Raw genomic sequence first — 21,809 nt, 5'->3', positions numbered from 1 at the left:
GAAACATCAAAAGGAGGAATGTCAAGCCTGAATTCGATTGGGGTGGTAGATTGTTTGTCTCCTTGGGCATTCTGACATGAATTCAGTTCGACACAGGTTGTGGCTGAGGGGTGATGGAGCCAGTCCAAACATCATTCCTAACTGATGTGTCAGCCACATTCCAATGTCTGGCTGACCGGAGGAGGAGGAGGAGGAGAGGAGGGAATCAACGTTGCTGAGCAACCAGTTCCCATCTTGGTTGGACAATGTGACTCTTGTTTGAAAACTTGAGAAAACAGAAACTGGTGAAAATCCTGAGAACCTCTGAATTGGCTTTTCATCATCATTCATTGGCATCCATCAGTCTCAAAAGACAAGGGTATTGTGCTCTGGAAAGAGGTCAAAGCTGGAGTGTCCTCTCCAGAGCACGAGGCCTGGGTAGATTAATATGGAGGATAGATATTTCTGAAATAGTCCAATGGAATGGCGGAGCCGATACGGTTGGTTCCAGCTGCATCACATGAGTTACCAGAACGTGGTTGTACACAATCATGAACTGCTTCCAGGACTCCGGCTCCGGATTTTGCCTCGAGGTTGATTCCTGAAGCCTTTTCCAGTAGTGGATGCAGCCACAAGACAGAGGAGGTTTGTAATCAGAGTTTCCCTTCTCCTAGAAGATGGTTCTGCTATTTTATCTGCAGTTGGGGTGTAGAGCCCTCTTCCGCCTTCAAAATCGTTGACCATCTTCTCCTGTAACCCTGGAAAGGGGCCCTTACGAGGTGCTACCAGTCGGGCCAGCCGGACCAAGGTTTTTTAAGGAGGTGTTACTCCTCCATCACTCACCCTTTGTCCTGGCTTGTGACAGACAGACAGACAGACAGACAGACAGAGAGAGCCTGGCTTCCCAAAGGTTGGGCCCAGGATGGCGGCTTTATTTTTTTTCACCAGTTAGTGTCATTATGGTGTACCTAAATAAATGTGTACTTTGAGAAAAGGAATTCCTCGGAGTTCAATTTGTGATGGTTGCGTTACTTGCAACTTGACAAGGAATTCTTCTGACCCAGCACCATTTCCACAATGTCGGGTAGGTGTCCCACAGGTGAACGGATAGATGTTGTGAGTGTTGTGGCCTGCCAGCGCAGCTGGTGGCAGACTCAGACAGTGAGGAGGTTGGGGAGGAACATGGGCCAGTCTGGGAGTCTGGGGAAGGCTTGGACAAGTGCTCTGCGTTGGAGGCAGAGAGGGGGCCAAGGCCGTCTGGCAGTGATCAGGTGCCTTCAGAGCTAGGCAGCAGTGAGGCAGAGGAACAACTGGAGCCTGTTCCCAGTGTGCACATGTGCAGAGTGGCCAGAAGACAAGAACAGCTAAGAAATCAGGGTCAACTTGGGAGTAAAGCCACAGGTGGACGGTGAATGGCCCCTCTCATAGGAAATAAAAGAGGAGCAAAATGGGAGTGGGCTTTTGCAGGAAACAAATTGTTCTTTTGGTCGTTAGTGTGTGAAGATCTGTCCATGAATCTCAGAGACTCTGCGCCCAGTCTTTCCTTGCACAGCACCTCATTTGGAAAATATTTACCTGGCAGCTTTCCAAGCTAGATAAGGTCTGTGGTCATAATTACTCCTTTGAAAGACTGTTTGCCAGGTTTTTGCTGAATGCGAAAGAGACGAATTCCCATTTGTTGAATGAAAGGGGTTTTGTCAGGACCAGGAGTCTGCTTCATACCTTTTGAGGAAGCCTAGGTTGGAACAGTGAGAGACAAGTTGCAGTAGGTTTCTATTGAGGGATTAAACCAAGCATAATGCAAAGAGTTTTATTAGAGATCAACCTGGCTTCTCATGAGTTCGTAAGCTAGAAAATTGGCCCTGTTAGCTACACATTTAATTATCTTTCTGGAGAAGCAAGTCCTTTTGGCCAAGTCATCATCCATAATGTAGTCAGTGGGTTCTTTGCTGTTTTGTAGGAGGAGAAAGGAACTGTTTTTTAAAGTGTTCCTGACACCCTGCATTCCTCACCTGACTTGGTTATTTTATTAAGCCCAATGAAAATGAATTGCCGTTCCATTTTGGGACCATTAGACCTCACATGTTAATCTGCGCAACAGATGTTGAAAGAATCAATTATTAGGGACAGTTGGCTGCCAAGAAAGAGAAGCAATGAAGTTGCCCAGGAACAGAGCAACAGACGTTGCCATCTCAAGCAAGGGTCGGTGTGCCAGCAAATGCTAATTGTCAGCCTAACAAATGCAGCCACTTGTCTTCCAGAAAGAGTCAAGTGCAGAGTTTCTGAAAGTCTTTTCAACTTGGCATCTGGTTCTTCTGTAATACTGTAATGTGCTCTACATGGGGCTGCCCTTGAAGAGCATCCGAAGACTTCAGCTAGTCCAGAATGCGGCCGCGCGAGTGATCGTGGGCGCACCACGGTTCGCCCACATAACACCGATCCTCCGTGAGCTGCACTGGCTACCTGTTGGTCTCCGGGTGCACTTCAAGGTCTTACTCACCACCTATAAAGCGCTCCATGGTAGTGGATCTGGCTATTTGAGAGACCGCCTTCTGCCAATTACCTCCCTGCGTCCCATCAGATCGCATAGAGTTGGCCTCCTCCATATTCCATCCGCCAGTCAGTGCCGACTGGCGACTACTCGGAGGAGAGCCTTCTCTGTTGCGGCTCCGACACTATGGAACAATCTCCCCGTGGAGATTCGTACCCTCACCACCGTCCAGGCCTTCCGTACAGCCCTTAAGAACTGGCTAACCCGTCAGGCCTGGGGATAATCTTATTTCGCCCCTCCCGAATGCTGAGTGAATGTTGAGTTTTATTGTCTAATTTACTTTGTGCACATTTCTTTTTTTGTATTGTCCTACACTCCCCTTCCTTTTTTGATTGTAAGCCGCCCTGAGTCCCCTCAGGGAAAAGGGCGGCCTATAAATAAACTACAAACAAACAAAACATCAAGTGGCAAAGTAGCAGAGTTCGAAGGGACCTTGGAGGTCTTCTCGTCCAAGCCCCTGCTCGAGCAGGAGACTGCCATACCATTCCAGACAAAAGGCCATTCACATCTTCTTAAAGACTTCCAATGTTGGAGCATCCACAACTTCTGGAGGCAAGCTGTTCCACTGATCAATTGTTCTCACTGTCAGGAAATTTCTCCTTTGTTCTAGGTTGCTTCTCTCCTTGATTAGTTTCCACCCATTGCTTCTTGTCCCTCCCTCAGGTGCTTTGGAGAATAGCTTGACTCCCTCTTCTTTGGGGCAGCCCCTCAAATATTGGAACACTGCTATCATGTCTCCCCTAGTCCTCCTCTTCATTAAACTAAACATACCCAATTCAGAGGTGGGTTGGTGCCGGCATTACTTCCGGTTTGGTGCGCAAAAAACTTTGCTCCGCGTGCGTGTGCATTTGCACCTAAAAAGGTCTGTGCATGCGCAAAACGTTAAAAAGGGGAAAATGCATTTCTGCAATGAAAATTGTTCTGTGCATGCACAGAACTGAAAATCAAAATGGTGCCACCATAGGAGAAGTGGTTCGAGGGCATGGCAGGCCTGGGTCACTACCAGTTCCAGCGACTCAGGCCTCCAAACTACTACTGGTTCAGCTGAACCGGTCCGAACCAGTAGGAACCAATTTCGTTGTATTTATTTTGTACAATGACAATAAAGACTATACTATCAAACCCACCTCTGACCCACTTCCTGCAAGCGTTCTTCATATGCTTTAGCCTCCGGTCCCCTCCTCATCTGTGTTGTTTTGGCATGGTTAGAACAGTTTGGGGTGTCAAGATGGGCTGTTTCTGGTCCATATAGTTGAAACAAAACCTGAACAGGGACGTTAATCACACTGGTGTGCTTATGCATGCCTTCTGTATATCGTAGACCTTGTTCCATCTAAGTCGGCTATCCTCCAACTTTCTAGCTGGCAATTTCAAAAGTCTTTGGTTCAAAAACTTCCATCAACCTTTATGTCATAGGCCAGACAGAAGAAACCAAGTTGATAAAAAAATATATATCTAGAAATTAGAGATAAGTAATACTTGTTGAAAGGATATAGCAACCTGAATGCCTGAAAATTCAACTCCTGTTGTGACGCAATGGAGAATCTCCACCGAGCAATAATATTGTGTTTTTTCGCCTTCTCTTTTGAGCTGGCCAGTCTGTCTCCATCTCTCCTTTGTTTTTGAAACGGTCAGATCTCCCATCCTGCTGTTATTTGCCACCTGTTTGAGAAATTAACTCTCACACCCGCAGTTGGGCTGAATCCTGGCAGAAATGGCTCCGCTGCAGAATAACAAGAGACCGAGTTGGCCAGCCAAGAGTTAACAGCTCAATGGTCTGCCTCCTGCCGGATACTTACATGCCATTATTAACACACTAAGCACTTTTCCAATCTTCTTAGCATGGGGCCCACATACGATCAATTCCCAAGGAGTTGCAATATCCCAGCCTAGCAATTATCCCATAGACTGCAAAGGGCAATTTTGTGCCCGATGTTTTGTCAGCCAATAAGCGTTCTTGACTTATTTTTAGAAGACATGTTGACAGTCAGCCCCAAATCATCCGGCATAAAAACCATGGTTTCAGGATAGACAAGTGGCACGAAGCTGTACTTCCACCCAAAGTGTGACGAGCAGACGCACCTGCGTTAAGGTGTTCCTGGCAAGTGTGTCGTGCACATTCATGAAGCATTATTTGTGCTCCAGGCCTGGATTACTACATGCATGATGCATGTTGGTCTCGCTGGATGCATCTACACCCAGGATTGCTGTTTGTGACTTTCCTAGATGGTGTTGTGGCCCACCAGTGGCCACCAGGGCTCACAGCAGATTCAGACAGTGAGGAGGTTGGGAAGGAACATGGGCCAGTCCTGGAGTCTGGGGAAATCTCTGATGAGGGCTCTGCATTGGAGACAGAGAGGTGGCCAGAACTATATGCCAGTTATCAGCTGCCTTATCAGACATCAGTGAGGCAGAAGAACAGCTGGAGCCTGTTCCCAGTGTGCGCATGCGCAGAGCTGTCAGGAGAAGGGAACAGCTAAAGAACAGGGTTGACTTGGGAGTAAGGCCACAGGTGGACGATGAATGGCCCTCCCATAGGAAATAAAAGAGGAGCAAAAGGGGAGTGGAGTTTGCAGGAGACAATTAGTTCACTTCATTGGTTCGTGACTCTCCGAGGCTCCTTGCCAAGTTCTGCAGATATGGGCCTGGCAGCTGTCCAAGGCAGATAAGGTCTGTGACCGTAAATCCTCCCTTGAAAGACTTTGCTGGATGTGAATGAGCAGAATTCACAGTCAATTAATAAAAGGGTTTTTTGTCAGGACAAGGAGTTTGCTTCGTGCTCTTGGAAGCCTCGGTCAGTACAGCTGGATTCTGACAAGAAAAGTCAAGAAAAAATGCTGATTTAAGAATGCATGATTCACTTAACAACCTGGGCAAAAAAGGGTCATAAAGACAGGCAGGACTGACTTAACATCTGCTTTGTTTAGCATGGGGAAATTCTCATACCGATTGTGGTCGTATGTCGAAGATAAATCTTTTCATCCCTGTCTTTGGAAATCCTGTTTTCCCCCTTATAAATGCACTCTGTCTTTTGAGTAATGGTGGGCTAACATTGTGAATCACTTTGAACTGTGGATGGTCTTATACAGACTCCAGTAAGATTCCTTTTTAAATGAGAAATTGAATAATGGTATTTCTGCCCCTCTCCCTCTACTCCATTCTGTGCTGCCCAAAGGCTGAACTGCTGACAAGAACAACCAGGAAAAATGGTGCTTTAAAAGAAGCCGCCTTCAATAACTCAAGCTTGTGGGGGGGGGGGAAATGCTGAGTACATCAATTTCGGCATATTTGGGCAGAAGTAGCCAAAATGCTTCTAGGTATTGCTGTTCAGGGGGTAAGTCAACCCCTGGAGAATATTTTTCACCGATGATATATAGGCAGAGCGAGTATGAAAACGGGTTACTAGCTATGGCAGGCTTTGGTCCAAAACCAACGGAGACATTTCTACAGAAAGTTGTTTTCATTTCTGCAATGTTCTTCCTAATCCCAGCATTCCCCCCCTCTTTTTCCTTGTTTCATTTGGTTTATTCAAAATGGTAGACAGGATGACTTAGGCATGTACATAGCTTACCCCTGGCCGCATTGGGGAACAACAGAATGTGGGAATGTGCCTCCTTTTTCAAAGATTCTTTCCAAGACTTCTTTCTAAGAGAGCAAACCCTGTTCCTTTGTAACACTGATGATGTTACCTAGTTGGGCCATGAAACGTCTGCAAGAAAACAGCCAGGTTCAGACAGCACGAAAGACTCCACAGTCCTTCTCCTTCATCCTTTTCTCCTCCTCCTCCTCCTCCTGAACTCAAATCCCTTCTATCACTGATTTTGTTCTCTAGTTGAGTCATGAAACATCTACAAGAAAATAAACAAGGACCCCACAGGCTTCCTCCTTCTCCTCTTCCTCTTCCTCATGTCCTTCTCCTCCTCCAAGTACCCCACAGGTCTCCTCCACCTCTCTGCAAATCCCACTCCATTCTATCTCTGATGATATTTCCTAGTTGGAACTTGAAACGTCTGCAAGAAAATAATCAAGGATCCCACAGGCTAACCTCCTTCTCCTCTTCCTCCTCTCCTTCTTCTTCTTCTAGTACCTCACAGACCTCCTCCTCCTCCTCTCTGCCAACCCAACTCCCTTTTTAATCACTGATGATATTCCCTGAAATTCATGAAACATCTGCAAGAAAATCACCAAGCTCTGAGAGCACCAAGCACCCCACAGTTCAACCCTGAGCTACAAATATTCTCTTCTATCAATCTTTCCAAGCCTGTTTATCAACTCTCTTTCTCCCTCCCTCCCTCTCTCTCTCCCCCCTCCCTCCCTCTCTCATTGTCCCCCTCTCTCTCGTGGCACCAGCCCAGATTCTCATTTGATGTGCTGTCTAGCGTCAGATCAGGCGAGTTCATTGTGTCTAATTTCCCCCGAGCCCATCCTTACCCAACCGTTCGGGAAAAGTTTATCTTGCTTTTGGCCTTCCTAATGACTTTGCGCGAGTTCGCGTCTGATTGGGTTGGTCAGCCCATAAAACGAGTACGATTACCGGAGCCGCGAACCAAATGAGGCCGTGATGCAAACCCCACCACCTCTCTACTATCCTGTGTAAACCCTCATTTTGATCCAATTTTGGCTGCCTGACCTTCTTATGGGGAGAGAGGGGGTGTCCTTTTTACTGGCTAAGCTACCCTTCGTGCTACCTCGGCTGAACATTATTTCTGTTATATTAGAGACACTCCACTCCCTTAATAAAACAAAATGAACAGTCAAAAGGAAAAAAAAAGAAAAAAACTCATTTAAGAGCCCAAACTTTAGCTTTTCTCTCCCATCCCCCCCTAAATATTTGCACTTCTTAACAGTTGGCGGAGAGTTTGGCTGGTGCTGTGTGGATAATATTTCTCCCTACGCAATTTTTGGACAGTTGCTTTTAGTTTTATTGCCAATTAGCCTGGCATTCCGCTTCTGTGGCTCAGCTGCAAAGGGCAGAAATCTGAACCCGAGGTCTCATCAAAAGGGTATTATTTGTAAACCGGCAAAGAAATTGCAGATATTACGACATTATTTGTGAATTAAGTCCGGCTTGGAAAATAACAGAGCAGGCAGTAAAAATGACAATTCTGTCTTATCTGCGACAGTGTGTAAACCTTATTAGGAAGGGCTAATTGTCTCCTCCTGCATTTCGGAATTAAAAGATGAAGGGAGCCGTTTCTCCATTATTACATTTTTGAAGGCACCATGCTCTTCATAAAACAAAAGCTACATATATGGGCCCGTAATAGTATTGATTTGTGCAGAGATTTTTATAGGAAGCGTTAGAGAGCCTCTGACAGTGATTCATATAAACTGTAATAGCTATTCATTTAAGCCAGCCTGTACTCATAAAGGCGAATATTTGTAGCTCAGGGTTGAAATGAGAGTGCTTGGTGTTGTCTGAACTTGGTTGTTTCCTTGCAGGCATTTCACAACCCAACTAGGTAACATCATCAGTGCTAGAAGGGAGATTTTTATAGGAAGTGTTAGGGAGCCTCTGACACAGATTCATATAAACTCTAATAGCTGTGCATTTAAACCAGCCCGTACTCACAAAGGAGAATATTTGTTGAAGGGACCTTGGAGGTCTTCTAGCCCAGCCCCCTGCTCAAGCAGGATATAGCTCTATTCTGATTGACTGAAATGAGGGGATCTTGATGTTTTCTGAACTTGGTTGTTTTCTTGCAGACATTTCATGACCCAACTAGGTAACATCATCAGTGCTAGAAGGGAATGTGGTTTGCAGAGTGGAGAAGAAGGAGAGGAGGAGGAGGATTGTGGGGTGCTTGGTGCTCTCTGAGCTTGCTTGTTTTGTTGCAGACATTTCATAACCCAAGTAGGTAACATCATCAGTGCTAGAAGGGAGCGGGGTTTTTGGGTGGAGGAGGAAAAGGAGAAGGAAGAGGAGGGGAAGGACTGTGAGGTCCTTGGTGCTCTCTGAGCTCTCTGATAGCACCGATGATATTCCTTAGCTGGCGAGGGAAACTTTTGCAAGGAAACCCACCAAGCTCAGAAAATATCCTTCTCCTCTCCGTAAACTCCACATAAAAGACCAAGATAAACAAGAACTATTAGATGAGGAGAGTTAACAAGAAGGGAAACAACTCAATTATTCCACAATCCCTCAGGGTACCCAGACCTGATGGTACTGTAAGGTTTGAGAATATGTTGAGACCCATAGAAGTTTGAAAACACATCCATGTCACAATGCGTCAAACATGGGACTTAAACGGAGGCTTGAATAACAATCAGCATTTAATCTTTGATCAAAGTGTAGGAAGGAAATGGGAGGAATTTACCACCACTAAAAGAAAAAAAAAGGATAAAATCCTAAAACAAAGGCACCACTAGAAGCTTTTTAGGAAAACCAGGAAACATTGGAATAGAAAATCATTTAAAACCCCTATAGAAACAGATAGCCCAAGAAGGAAGACCAAAGTAATTAAAATTCCAATATAGTGGAGGAAAATTAGGAAATGCAGATACAAGAGGAGATCGGGCTAGGTGACAAGGGGGAAGGAAGAGGTTCTAAAGGCAGGCCAGGATGACAAGGAAGGAAGAAAAAAGGTGCTGAAGACAGGTTATGAAGATAGTATCAGTTTTGGGAAACATATTTGGAGCAAATAAAGTTAAAATTACAAACACAAACTAGCAAACATCTCCTTGCCAATCAAAGAGCAAAGCAGGAATGAAACCATTAACACAGGAATCACGCAAAAGCCAGAATCATTAGCACAAAGCTACAAAATATTTATATCAGACTTCAAAGGTAAAAAAGAGTATAAAATATCTAGTCAATCCCAGTTTAGTTGCTAGCCCAGGAACGGGTGTCCTTGCTGCTTGTACCTTGCTGCTTGTACCTCCTTCCTGAAAAATAAAATACCTGGCTTCCATGCAGCTGTTCTGCTCAAATTATTTTTCACGCTTCCCGGCAGGAAATTTGAACCTAGCAAAGGAAGATTTGAAACCGTCCAACAAAAGTTTAAAGACATGATGGTCAGTTGGTCCCAACATACCCCAAAGATATGCACCTTCAGAGAAGGTGTAGCTCCTTTTTATATAGTTAGAGACATCACTAAATAACATTCTGGCTTTACAATATTCCTCCCTAGCCTTATCAGCATTATCTCTTTCCTCTGTTCCCAGGATTGGCTATTTGGCCCCCTGTTGTGAAAGGCACAGATCAAAGGTGTCAGTTTTACAGGTCTTTACAGCTCCATTCCAGGATAAGTTCAATGCCCATAGATTGCAGCTTGATAAGAGTTCAAATGGCAAGGATCACACATTTTGACATTTGCCAGATATTCTACAGACCTTAATAACAGGGCCACAGGAAGCCAGTTGCAGGGAACAAAATGCACTTACAGCATGCAAGCTTATATGTTACAAATACAAGGCATAATATATGTGTGTTACAGAAAACAAGTATTTCTACTAATCAACAAGTTTGTATCCTTGTTACTATTCCCCTTTAAAGTAGAATAAAATATGGATTAAAAATATAAGAATGAAAACGTGGCATAAGAGGGACAGTTAGAAGTCTGCTTAAAGGAAATGTCATCAGCCTCTAACCACAAGATGTTCTAGCCAACGTCCGTATGTCAAAAGTCCAAACCACAAGGTTCAGATAAAGTTCGTTAATGACACCTAGTCCATACCTGTGTCCCAAGAACAAAAGGAGAAGTAAGACCCCCATCTACTTATAAGGCTTTCCCCCCAAAATAACCCATAAGAAATGAGTTAAGTATTTCCGTGTTGTGCTGCTTTTGAGAATGTATAAGAATGTGCGCTTCGATAATGAAGGTTGTTCAGAATTTGCAATGTTAGCTATTTCGCTAACTTTCTGAACCTGGCTGCCAAATAAACTTTTCCTGTATCCTGAGAAGTCTAAAGCCTGTCATTTTCTGCAACACCTTTATACTGTTCCCCTTCAGTGCAGTCAAGTCTTAAGAGATTTGCAGAAGGTCAAAAGTGACAGGTAGACATCACCACATGGATAGGTTAACCCTAAAAATCAAAGAAAAGGAAGACTTGGAATATTTTATGACATGGGCATTTTTTTTTTACAAATGTCTAGTTCAGTGATGGCTAACCCAACCTTTTTGTTGCCACGTGCCAAAAGCAGGCGTGTGAGACAGCACACGATCATGGCCGCACCCATAATGCAATGCGCATGCCACACACCCCGCACCTTGCACCCCTGCGCATGCACACACAACCCTCCTCCAAGCCCCCCCCATCTGCGCATGACTCCCCCCCCCCTTGCCCTGTTTTTGGCCTAGTACAGGGGTGAGCAAACTGCGGCTCTGGAGCCACATGTGGCTCTTTCATCCCTCTGCTGTGGTTCCCTGTCGTTTAACAGTGATCCCCAACCCCCGGTCCGCGGACCGGTGCCGGGCCGTGGAGTACCTGGCACTGGGCCGCGCAGCGGCCGGGGGCCATGATCGCTGCAGCGGCCGAGGGCCATGATCGCTGCAGCGGCCGGGGGCCATAGTTTCTTTCTGTATGCAAATTAGGGCTAACTGGCACAAGGGGTGTTACTGGACCGCTGGTGGCACTCTGACGTCACCAGCGGCCCACCGCCCCCCCTGTGTCCAGCGCCGCCCTTCTCATTCCTTTTCAGCGCTTCAGCGCTGGCCGATTCCTGAAAAAAACCTAAGAGCGCCTGCGCAGCTACGTAGGGCTAGCGTAGACAGCGCTAGTAGCGTAGCCTTGCACTTTATATTTATGTAATTGTATTTTATTTTGTAAGGCATGTTTAAATACAATAAAATAAAAGTTGTTTAATCAAAACAATCTGATATATAAACAATCAATGTGTCGTCGTGAACAATGCCCCCCCACCCCTGCGCGCGCTCAGCGGGCCACGGTAAAATTATCAAAGGCTGACTGGTCCGCGGCGATAAAAAGGTTGGGGACCACTGGTTTAAAATATACATCACACCTGCCAATGTGCGACACCCACCAGAACGTGATTTATGGAGCTATTTGACCCCGGAATGCCAACCCTGGATCAATTCAAGAAAAGAAAAGTTTCAGAAGAAAACAGAAGTGTTTAATTCAACTACATAGGCTAGTTTTGTGGCTGCTCAGGAAATAGTCAGGCACTGGAAGGAGTTTTTGTGGCTTCCGTGTTTTCTTTTCTGTGGGAAACAGGTCCAAATGGCTCTTGGAGTGTTTAAGGTTGCCGACCCCTGGACTAGTAGGCCTCCCTGCAACCTCCTGGGAGCAGAAACAGGCGTGAGGGGGGTGGGGGGCACCGCACCATCCTGTACCCCACGTTGGGTCTAGTAGGCCTCCCTACACTCCCCCGTGCTCCCCCACACTCCCCGCATATGTGCATACATCTTCTGCATGCGCCTTGCTCCCTGCGCATGTGCGGCAGAGACCTGAAAATCAGCTGGCTGGCGGGAGATGTGCATGCATGCAGAGTGGAGCTGAGCTGGGGCGATGGCTCGTGTGCCCGCAGAGAGGTACTTGTGTGTGCTACTTGTGCCACAGGTTTGCCATCACGGGTCTAGTGAACAGATGCAGAGGTTAGATGAGTGGATTTATGTGAAAATAAAGACTACATGGGAAAGTAAACCTGATTAGTAAATACTTTGATGGTTATATAATTGATGTCAATATGGAAGATAGTATCCTTTTTAAATAACCATCGATATTATCTATGTTTGTATGTTGATATGATTATAACGATTATGATGATGCTTATATTTTAACACTTTGGATACCTAGAAAGCGCACGGTTCAATATAGAAGTGGAATTTGCGATGCAAAAGGAATAAAAAAAATTAAAACATATCTTTTTTTAAAAAAAGAATAACCATTATCATAATAGTCAAATCACCCATGTCTCGTAGGGCTTTAATTCAAAACCAGCACTGAATCTGGAAACCCATTGTTCATTCCCAATGCGTTCACAAAAGACTTGCGGATGGGGATGGATCCAGATGTGGAACAGCAGTTGGGCATATGGGAAAATATCAGGGGTCGGGACTCATGCTAGTCTGAAGGAAAGACGATTTACATCTTCCAAATAGATAGTTTGGAAGCATTCCCCGCTTTTTTTTTTTTTTTTTGGTAGGTGCCAAATTTCAGAACCGTCACCTTCGAAATCATAAAGTTGCCAAATACAATTATCTTAAAAATATCAGAGCAGCTGTTTGAACATATTGGTCCAGTTGAGAGCTTTTCCCATCCAGGGTCTTCAAACAGCTGCCCAAGGTTAATGTCTCTAATGCCTTATTCATTTATCTTCTTTTTTTGAGGTAGGTGTGTGTGTGTGTTTGTGTGTGTGTGTGTGTGTGTCTAGGGGTGGGGTAGATTTTGTTCTTTTAAGGCATCCTATCCTTCATAGGCTGTTGGCAAGCTCAGAAATTGGTGATAAAATTAACAGCACGAATGCAAAAGTCCTGGAAGTCCATATCATAGGGCTGGATGAGACCTTGGAGGTCTTCTAGTCCAGCCCCCACCACCCAAGACAGGAGACCTTATTTCATCTGGACAAATGGCTGTTCAGTTATTTTTTTGGAGACCTTTGGAGTGATGACACCTTTGGGAGGCAATCTATCCATTTGATTAATTGTTCTCACTGTCAAGAAATTCTTTCTTGGCTCCTTGAATATTTCAGCCTAAGGTTTGTGTTCTGACCGAGGCTTCCCAAGAGCATGAAGCAAACTCCTTGTCCTGATAAAAACCCCTTTTATTAACTGACTGTGAATTCTGCTCATTCACACCCAGCAAAGTCTTTCGAGGGAGGATTTACAGTTACAGACTTCTCTGGCTTGGAGAGCTGCCAGGCCGATATCTGCAAAACTTGGCAAGGAGCCTCGGAGAGTCAGGTACTAATTAAGCAAACTAATGGTCTCCTGCAAACTCCACTCCCCTTCACTCCTCTTTTATTTCCTCTTGGGGGGGCATTTATCATTCACCTGTGGCCTTACTCCCAAGTCAACCCCTGTTCCTTAGCTGTTCCCTTTGTCTGGCAACTCTGCGCATGCGCACACTGGGAACAAACTCCAGCTGTTCTTCTGCCTCTCTGATATCTGACTCTGAAGGCAGCTGAAACTGTTGGATGGCCCTGGCCCCCTCTCTGCCTCCGACACAGAGCCCTCATCAGAGCCTTCCCCAGACTCCAGGACTGGCCCATCTTCCTCCCCAACCTCCTCACTGCCGGCTCTGCTGGCCGCTGCTGGGCCACAACAGCTTCTTCTCCAGACGCATCACTATCTCAACTCTGATTTGGAAGGGATATTTTAATGTTGGGTTTGATGTAGCTATTGGGTCAGTCTGTTTGCAATTTCAAACATGGGCTTGTGAAAAGACCTCTCAATCCAATCTACCTTTCAGATTTTGGGGAGCAAAAGAGACCAAGTTCTCCTGAACTTCCAGAGGGAGGGAAAAAAATACGACCACCAATGCAATGAATCATTAAAAGGCAAACTGGGGATACGTCCTAAGGAATAAAGATAATAATTTTCCCACTTTGAGCATCAATCACTCCGTCTTCTCCGACTGAGCCCAAAGTCACTTCTCTCCCCCCTCCCCCCTCTTCACCCCTCCGAATCTAATACAAGTAAAAGTAGAATCAAATCGTTCACGTCAAACATCAGGATATGCACACAAAATAGAAATAACAAGTGTCAAGAGACAGGGATGCTGTGATGGTAAATTGCACGCTGATGAATCTGATGTTAAAAATAGAATTTTGGAAGCCTTTTTAATTCCCTGTGGCCCACTTTACTTGCCGGTAAGGAGAAAGCAAACTCGCTCAGAAGATAAACAAAGCAGCTGCTTTAGACTAGCAAAGAACTTCAATGTCTCTGGATTGTTTTTCCAATCGCTGGCCACGCTAAAGTGTGTGTGTGTGTGTGTGTGTGTGTGTGTGTGTGTGTGTGTGTGTGTGTAAATGGGAAATCTGCTTGCCATTGGTTTTCTCTGTTATTATTTATTTATTCATTTATTTTAGGAAATGTGCATTGCCGCCTCTTTGCACATGGCGACTCAAGGCAGCTTGCAAGAATATAAAAAAACCTCCTATATAAAAAAAAATAAAGCTAATAAAAGTGAATAAATCATACAATAAATTAATGAAATAATATAATGAAATAACCCCGCACCCAGCAACAGCAGATCACATGAGTATTGAATGGGCTCCATCCTGCTCTGGGTTCCCCAAGCCCACTGGCAGAACCAGGTCTTCAACGCCATTCTTGTTTTTTTAAAATATTATATTGAACAGTTTTTTTTAAAAAAAAAAAAGACAAAAAGAAAATATATTTTTTGCAATTTCCTTCTGTACATTTCCACCTCGGTATACATCCATTGTAAATGTACTTCTGCCCCTTTATTTCAGTTTCTTTTTGTCTATACATGTGATACTATATTATACACAGTCCTTAATTTACAATCCTTCTTTCCATGTATACATGTTTGTTCATCTCTGCCTATACATTGTGTATTTCTAACTCCTGTGCCTTCTTCATTTAGTCTTTCCTTAAGCTTTACACCTGCCCTCTAGCCATTTGCACCCCTCGTTCTATCCCACGTAATATTCTGTTTCCTCCTTTTATTTCTTTCGTAAATTTGTCCATCTCTGCACACTCCAACACTTTAATTATAACTGTGAGATTGCTAAAAATGCCCTAATTGATTCATGACCATTGAGCCAAGGTTCAATACAAAAACAAGTCATTTATTAGGAGCAGCATTAGGCAAGATCTGTTCTCAGTCAAGCCTATGCTTTGTTTGATTTATTTCTGACCTTTACCCCTGTTCCTTCCCTCCATTCAGTCTGTGTCATAGATCCCATTCCCCTATAAGATCCACCCCTCCCAAGCCGGCTGCAGTAATCTGAGATCTGACTCCATCTGACAGTATGCGTGGAATGCACTGCCCCTCCTTGTCTCCCATGACAAACAGGGGAGTTGACAATAACATTCAGAGCAGGGAAGTGGTGGGTTGCAGGCGGTACGCCCCGGTACAGGCATACTACAGCCTGCCCAGGAGCACCGGATACCGTTACGGTACGGTGCTCTGAAAGGGCCCACCCGCTCGCCTGAGCTCCTTATCGGTCTTTTAAGTCTTTGGCACTTCTGTGCATACACACAATGCGTACAGCACCTTTGCAATGCTCCACTGAGCAGCTGGAGCGTTGTGGAGGCTCACGGAGGCGCTAAGACACATGCGTGCACTATGCCCATGTGCGCACATTCTGCGTGCGTCCATGTGGATGCCGCTGGGCTCGTTCCAACTGTACCAGTTGGAACGGGATCTGTAGCCCACCACTGGAATGGGGGCCGTGGAGTGGAGGCTGTTCTAATCTCTTGGGGGGGGATGATGTTCCAGAGAGAGAGGGGGCCACCACAGAGAAGGCTCTTCTTCTGGTTCCCACCCAGTGTATCTCTTTAGGGCAGAGCTGTCAAACTCAATTTCATTGAGGGCCACACCAGGGTTGTGTTGATGTTGGAGGCGGGCAGGTGGGCATTCACAGCTTGACGTCACTCGTGTCAGGGGTGTCTGAGGTAGCGTGAGCACTCTGCCAGTGAAAATGGAGCTCCATTTTCCTCCTGAGCTCTGCTTTTGCTGGCAGAGGTACCGCGGGATGGTCCTTCGCTGTTTTCAGGGCCAGATCTAAGCACCCCGTGGGCCGGATCCAGCCTGCTGGCCTTGAGTTCAACACCCCTGCTCTAGGGGATGGGAGCCACAACATTGCTTGCCTCCCTGCTCTAGTAGGTCGAATAGATATGACCGGCAAGAGACGGTCCCTCTGTTCACCTGTTCCCAAGCCATGCAGGGCTTTCAAGGTGAAAACCAGCAGCTTGAATTGCACCCGAAAGCAAATAGGCAGCCAATGCAGCTCCCGCAGGAGAGATAAGACATGTGCACACCGGGGCCTGCACAAAAACCATGCGAGCTGCTGCGTTTTGCACCAACCAGAGCTTCCGGAAGCTCTTCAGGGGCAGCCCCATGTAGAGCACGTTGCAGTAGTCAGGACGAGAAGTGACTAGGACACGGGTGTGACTGTGAGTAGGGGGTATTTGCCATGGTGACATTTTGACCTGCAACCTCGACTGAAACAGAGATCTGACAAAAAACAGAGTCTGACGTTACCATCTTCCTGGGAAGGAGGGAGGGAGGGAGGGAGGGAGGGAGGGAAGGAAGGAAGGAAGGAAGGAAGGAAGGAAGGAACGAAGGAACGAAGGAACGAAGGAACGAAGGAAGGTAGGTCTTTAGTTTGGTCAGTTTTGGTTGCCATGATATAAAAAAGATGTGGAGACTCTAGAAAGAGTGCAGAGAAAAGCAGCCAAGATGTTTAAGGGACAGGAGGCTAAAATATATAAAGAATGGTTGCAGGAATTGGGTATGTCTAGTTTAATGAAAAGAGGGACCGAGGGAGACTTGATAGCAGTGTTCCAATATCTCAGGGGCTGCCCCAAAGAAGAAGGAGTCAGACTTTTATCCAAAGCACTGGAGGGCAGGACAAGAAGCAATGGGTGGAAACTAATCAAGGAGAGAAGCAACTAAGGAGAAATTTCCAGTCAGAATAATTAATCAGTGGAACATGTTGCCTCCAGATGTTGTGGGCGCTCCAACACTGGAAGTTTTAAAGAAGAGATTGGATAAATCATTTGTCTGAAATAGTATAGGGTTTCCTGCCAAAGTAGGGGGTTGGGCTAGAAGACCTCCAAGGCCCCTGCCAACTCTGTTATTCTATTCTACTTTGCTTTATGGCTGAAAAGGGTGGCATCTCAGCATTTATAAGGCAAGAGCTACCTGCATGGTTGGGTACTTTTAAAACACATTTTCACCTGCCCCTCTGAAAACTGATTCTGTATTAGCGAAAGAGCTTTTTCTGTTGGATTCTCTCCCCTAAAGTTTTAGTGAAATTCCCCTTCCTTTCATCCAGCCCTTGGATTCTCGTCCCTTCAGTGCCCGTCTCCTGATTTGGCCGCTTCAATTTGAAGCCTGGAGACAATGTTTAGAGCTTTGGTCTGTTTTGAACCTACATGTCATCCATCAAAGGGGGATCTTCTAAGCTGCATCCGATTCCCTGACCAGCATTTTTGACCTCTTTGCTTTAAGATAAACTCTTTAGATCTGGTAACGGAAAAGATCTTCTAACATCGCCAACGCGATAAAGCATTTATGCTGATACAGAAGGAGATCAAACACATATCGGACATCGGCAAGGAATAATAATCCCCCCCAAGGTTTGTTATTGAATTCACTGGGTCTTTTTTAAGGATTTGTGTTGGGTTTTGCCCTCGATAGGCTCAGATTTGAATTTAAATTTCAGAAGTAAGCCAGCTGTTGTTGACATGCCTGCCATGATTGTCTTATTCTCTTGGATTTATTCATGTCTTGTTTCGGGTGATATTAGAAAGCACTTCAAAACACAGCCTTCTAAAAGGGTTACAGTACATTTTCTCCAAGACTTTGGGGATTTTATCCTGGGTGAATTCAGCACCATCTGTAGTACCCCCAAGTAAATGCTGTTAACAGCTTCTACTTAAGAAAGAAGGCAGACGATGCTCAAGGAATGGAGAGAGTCTGTTGGATTCTTTTCTGCAGTTCTCTGTCGATATGGACAAGTGCTTGTAGCTTCAAGATTGCTTACAGCAGCTTATGACATGAGACTTCTGAATAAATATGCCCAGATTTGCATTGCAATCCTATGCTGCTTTATTGGATAGGTCTCCTTGAAATCCACTGGCATATGATTCCGCTGTGTTACCAACAGAAGAGAGTTGGTAACAATAGTGCATCTAGCCAAGGCTATGGTTTTCCCAGTTGCAATGGATGGCTGTGAAAGTTGGACCATAAGGAAGGCTGAGCTCCAAAGAATGGGGGCCTTTGAACTCTGATGCTGGAGAAGACTCCTGCGAATCCCTTGGATGATCCAACCGGTCAGTCCTAGAGGAGATCAACCCTGACTGCTCTTTAGAAGGCCAGATCCTGAAGAGGAAACTTAAGTACTTTGGCCACCTAATGAGAAGGAAGGACTCCCTGGAGAAGAGCCTCATGCTGGGAACGATGGAGGGCAAAAGAAGAAGGGGATGGCAGAGAAGGAGGTGGCTGAAGCAGTCGGCATGAGCTTGAATAGATTCCAGGGGATTGTAGAGGACAGGAAGGCCTGGAGGAATGTTGTCCATGGGGTCGTGATGGGTTGGACACAACTTTGCAACTAACAACAACAATTATTTGCTTGGACTAGGCAATTTAAATTCAGGATTACACTTGGAGCTTGAAAAAGTGACTTTGGAAATATAAACAGTGGATCAATTAGATCTATGATCCATTTGTTGTCTATGGCACGCAGAAGAGTATTCAACACCATACTTCACCTATCTTGTGTCTTCAAAGTCCTTCTTTCCATTCCATGGAAGAAACCACAGAGAAAACCATTGCTTGTGTGGATATAAATGCAGCACAGAAGCTGAATATATATCCCCCTCCCAGGTCTTAATGCTCTCCTCCCATGTGCTAATTGGCAGTGTATTTCTTGGTTGCTAGTATCTTGAACATTGATCATTGATTATCAAATGCAGATGCTTTCTGCCACTCCAATATTTTCTAAGGCTGACTGCTATACCTGTTGTCATTAATTTGACCTTCGTTATATTAGTCCCATATTTTTTTCCCACCATGCTCCTTGCGTCTCTCATTATTGAGGCTCACAAATCATTTCCATTCCATCAGAATAGTGCAATTAGCAGAGCACAGATGATAGATAAGCCTAACTCCCAATTTTAATAGCACATACATTTTCTTCCAATCAAGCTTCCTTTGATATATATATATAATATATATATATATATATATATATATATATATATATATATATATATATATATATATATATATATATATATATATATATATATATATATATATATATATATATATATATATATATATATATATATACACACACACACACACACACACACACCCAGCATTTAGTTTGAATAAATAAGGACAGAGAATGCATCCTTCTCTCACTTTGTCAACCTGGAGCCAGTTGGTTGCCCTATGTTTTCTCTCTGATATGTCTAGTTTGATGAAAAGAAGGACTAGTCTAGGGGTGACATGGTAGCGGTGTTCCAATATATCAAGGGTTGCCACAAAGAAGAGGGAGTCAAGCTCTTCTCCAAAGCACCTGAGGGCAGGGCAAGAAGCAACAGATGGAAACTAACCAAGAAGAGAAGCAACTTAGAACTAAGGAAAAATTTCCTGACAGTGAGATCAATTAACAGTGGAAAAACATTGCCTCCAGAAGTTGTGAATGCTCCAACACTGGAGATTTTTAAGAAGAGATTGGACAGCCATTTGTCTCAAATAATATAGGGTTTCCTGCCAAACAGGGGGGTTGGACTAGAAGACCTCCAAGGTCTCTTCCAACTCTGTTATTCTGCTATTTTGTTATTCTGGACTGTGGCTTTCTGTCTTATGCTTAAGGTTTGCTTAAAGACAAAGGACATTCTACCCCTTGACCAGTGGTGGGATTCAACATTTTTTACTACCGGTTCTGTGGGCATGGCTTGGTGGGTGTGGCAGGGGAAGGTTACTGCAAAATCCCCATTTCCTCCTGATCAGCTGGGACTTGGGAGGCAGAGAATAGATGGGGACAGGGCCAATCAGAGGTGGTATTTACCAGTTCTCTCAACTATTCAAAATTTATACTACTGGTTCTCCAGAACTGCTTAGAACCTGCTGGATACTACCTCTGTCCTTGAGGCATTTAACACAATCAAAGGCCTTTAAAAAAAAAACCTTGTGCAAGATTAGAGATGGCTGCTAGGCGTTCTGCTCCGTGCTAACTCAGACGGAAAAACGCTGGAAACTCCAAAAATACCAACTTGCACCTTCTGTGAAGGGGTCTTCAGGGATGTCCGGAGTCTGGGGGATCCGAAGAGTCCAGACCTTTGCGGGGGTCGCCGTCTTCGGGCGGCCCCGGTTTGCTCAATCTCCGGAGGTCTGTGTGCTGCCTATGCTGCTCGGCGGTGGGGGAGGCGATGCCACGCTGGGAGCGACGGCAGCGTGCTTCGGCGTTTTCTTTTGGTGGCGGCGTTCTTCGGCGTTTCTCAGCGGCTTCGGTGTCTTCGTTTTGTTGGCTGCACCTCCTGGGGACTTTGTTTGCTTGCCATCGCCCCGGAGTGTGAGTGGACGGACGGAGGAATTGTTGGGACTGTTGGCTGCACTTCCTGGGGGCTCTGCTCGGCCGCCATCGCCTCGGAGAGAGAGCGGACAGATGAGAATATTGCTGGGATTACTGGCTGTACTTCCTGGGGGCTTTGCCTGGCTACCATCGCTTCGGAGAGAGAGTAAATGGACAGAAATACTGCTGGGACTGAGAAAATTGGGCGGCTGGCTTTGCCTGGTGCCGCATCAGTCCCTCCGGGTGGCTCTCCTCCTTGTTCGGCCCCGTTTTCGTTCCGCCATTGCCCCCTCCCTCCCCCGCTCTTGTTTGGTCAGGTGGCCCCTCAGAGGTGACTCCGTCTTTGCCTGTCCCCACGGCTGCGAGGCTTCCCCCTGTGGTTTCTGCCTGGCACTTGACTATCCTTTATTGTGGCATCCTAACATCTGGCCTCTTCTTGTCGCGGCCTCTGGATTCCTAGGCTTGCTGGCACATTTCCACCTGGCTCTGATTATTGCCACTATTACCATCTGCTATTACCCTTGGGGCATTGCTCTGGACAGTGCCTGTGCAAGAAAACCCTCTGCCATCTTTGACTGTTCCGGACTTGCTGGACCTTTTCAGACTCACAGAAGAAGAGGGGGATATAAGACACTCCCCCATATATCCTATTTGAACTGCAGCTGGACTCCAGTTATTCTAACCATCCTGAACGCTGAGAGCCAGTTACGTTACCTGAACTTGCACTTTTAACAACTGCGCAATTTATCTTTTCTTTTCTTTTCTTTCGTCTTTTCTTCTTTCTTTTGTATGGGATATGCATGGGATATGTATGTGATTGAATGAATGTTCTCACTTTTTACTACTTATTATTGTTGTATTTTTGTGTTTTTAACTGCTACGTGGGGATTGCCTGGGTGAGTGCATGAGTATGTATGATTTGGAGGACCTGCCGGGGAATGCGGGGGGCACGGGGGTGGTTGAGGGGACCAGAGACACGGGAGAGGGCCGGAGCATTACGGTCGTAACAGGGAGGGGCAGATATGGCGGGGACTTTAGGGCTGGCCATTACCGGGGAAGGAGGGTTCGCTACGTTACAGAGATCCCTCCTTCCGGCCC

General features: G+C 45.5%; 1 protein-coding gene across 1 annotated transcript in view; it reads left to right on the top strand.

The window, feature by feature from the left end:
* LOC106551211 (transmembrane protein 132B) overlaps positions 1-21,809 on the top strand; it is a 79,295-nt gene that overhangs the window by 1,129 nt on the left and 56,357 nt on the right. The gene's annotated exons all lie outside the window — the stretch shown is intronic.

Source organism: Thamnophis sirtalis, unplaced genomic scaffold, assembly GCF_051295495.1.
Source record: "Thamnophis sirtalis isolate CommonGarterSnake01/CBP01778 unplaced genomic scaffold, rThaSir2_p1.2 scaffold_2, whole genome shotgun sequence".
NCBI lineage: Eukaryota > Metazoa > Chordata > Lepidosauria > Squamata > Natricidae > Thamnophis > Thamnophis sirtalis.
The sequence above is the reverse complement of the archived record's forward strand: the minus strand, read 5'-3'. Positions and strand labels throughout refer to the sequence as shown.